A 2,349-nucleotide genomic window follows, 5' to 3' on the forward strand; every position below is an offset into this window, starting at 1 on the left:
TATTTTGAATAGATTGTAACTAAACTTTTCTCGAATGTAAACAATATTTATAAAGACCAACCACTTAATTGTAACATTAAATAAATTAGTAGGTTAAACTATGGGTAACTTTGACATTCATATTAGATAGATAGCTTTTTTGGATGTATGAAATTCAGTTTTAAAAATTAATAAAATCTTAAAATGTCTGCTTTAAATGTCCTATTTTTTGATAGTCCTTTAACCATGGTTAAGTAAGCTAAGTCCACTCACACAATATGTGTGTATAGTTGAACCGAGCAGAAAAGAATGAAGAAACCGGAGCGCAGAGCAAACCCTTTATGAAATGTTGTCCAAAGTGAACGTCAATGCAGTCAGCTGTGTGCTGTGTGTGCGCTTTGGCTGTGTGTATCTCTGAGATACATTTGCAATTATCGTGACTTGAGATGGCCTGAGCGAGGGCCAGACAAGCCGCAATACAATACAATGCGGCGGAGCAACGAAAGCCAACCCGGTGGGTCACATGTTGGTGACAGTTTATTAAATCGATTACTTTCGGTTTTTGATATTCTAAATAAACATATTTTTCCTCTGAAATCTGAAAGCGATGCCGTGGAAAGGATTCGTCCTGGCCACATACCTCTGAACACTGACCACTGGCCACACACTGGGCAGTCGTCGTTGTTGCCATTGTTGTTGCCATTGTTGTAGCCTGCCATTGATGAGATTCCATGTTGAAAAATGCACAGACTCGTGATAGAGAATCCACCGAGTCCGAGTCCGAATCCGAATCCGCTCCCCCCGCACTCCGATTGTCTGGCGAACGACAACTGCAGCGGCAGCAGCAACGTCCAAAAGATTAGTTTATTGCTAATCAAAAAAGATGGCAAACATTTCGCATTTTGCATTAAATTGACTTTGAAATTGACAGCGTTCTGCAAATTGTTCGACTCTTTTCTAAACTGCAATTCGCCACTGCGGACTGCGTTCAAAGCGAGTACTGCAGGTGGATATGTCAGGTGTGGTGTCCAGCTTTCCACACTTGTGCTTAATTTGAGTCCATGTTTGCCTTCTGATTTTGACAACTGGCCGGGACAAATAAAAGATTTGTAGAACGGAGTTTTAGTATTAATTTGGCATGTGCTTTGAGCTTGGTTTTCTATTTGGTTGCGAAAGTCCCTCCTATTCTCTCCCGCTTTGTCCATAAACTAAAACTTCAGGAGTTGTTCTGCAATGAAAAAAAATCATAACATCTTCGTTGGAATTAACTTAAAAGTACCCATATGTTGTACTTCGACTGAAAGCGAATGCTGTTTGTAATCTACGTATACCAGCTGTCTACTACTGTACTGCTGTGTATATATACTATTTAGTTGGTTTTTGAAAGTAGGTTGCCATTTTACTTAAAACATTTATAATAATCAAGCAATTAATATGAGTTAGTAATAAACAACGTTCAAACCAGTAACTTACCCGTATTCACTCAGAAAAAGGGTACATTTTGTTACTTAAGAAGTATGTGAAAAAGATTAGATAGTATATTTTCCATTTATGTCATTTCTTCTTTTACATTTTGCCTATGAGTTGAGTACCGTGTATATCAAGATTTGTAACTTATTTCTTTTTAACTTTATTCTTCTTTTTAAATTATCATAATAATATAGTACTAACACTTAAGTGCAACCAGCCTAGTAATGCCTTCTCTGGTAAGTAAACTACATTTCTTCGACTCTTAAATTTAACTTTTCTGTGACAGTAATATCTCGGCCGCTACTGCTTATATACAAACCTCAATTAGAATGGGTACATAAAGTTATTGTTTTGTTTTATTTTAAGATTCCTAAATACCAATACCTTAACCTAATAATTGAACTCCATTAGCAGCAAATAAATGGCTCCCGAGCACTAGACGCCATGTCCTTCAAATAGCTCCTAAGAGGCAGCATCCACCGCATCCACCGATCTGGAGCGATCGTCCCTTGGCCCAAGTGACCACATGTGGTGCATTCCGCGGTTGGCCCATCGCATGTGGCTGACGTGGAGATGGCGGCACTGCGATTGCGTGCTCATGATGTGAGGATTGGCTCCGGAGCAGAGGAAGGAGCGCCCTGATGGTAAAACGCTTCTGGGTTGAGGCTGCAACAGCTAAAACAACAGCCACAACAACCTCATCAGCAGGGGAACAAAAATTTACAAGCTCACAAACTAGAAAACAACACGTTCGGCCAAGCCGGCCAATGTGCCTGGTAATAATTTAAACGATATTGTGAATAATTGCCCGGCGCGGGCGCTCGCCAATAACTGCAAGAGCTGGAGATATTTCTCCAGCTGGCGGCTAATCGACAGACATGCAACGTTTTCCAATCTCGT

At 40.1% G+C, this 2,349-nt stretch overlaps 1 long non-coding RNA gene across 1 annotated transcript; it reads right to left on the reverse strand.

Moving 5' to 3' along the window:
* Positions 1-493: 493 nt before the first annotated feature.
* Positions 494-1,738, reverse strand: LOC108094358. The gene is made up of 2 exons (XR_001771540.2): positions 1,453-1,738; positions 494-1,207 (listed from the first exon to the last, which is right to left on the reverse strand). It is a non-coding gene; the product is annotated as an uncharacterized LOC108094358 (long non-coding RNA).
* Positions 1,739-2,349: the final 611 nt, after the last annotated feature.

The sequence above is a fragment of the Drosophila ficusphila genome, unplaced genomic scaffold (genome assembly GCF_018152265.1).
Source record: "Drosophila ficusphila isolate 14025-0441.05 unplaced genomic scaffold, ASM1815226v1 contig_607, whole genome shotgun sequence".
NCBI lineage: Eukaryota > Metazoa > Arthropoda > Insecta > Diptera > Drosophilidae > Drosophila > Drosophila ficusphila.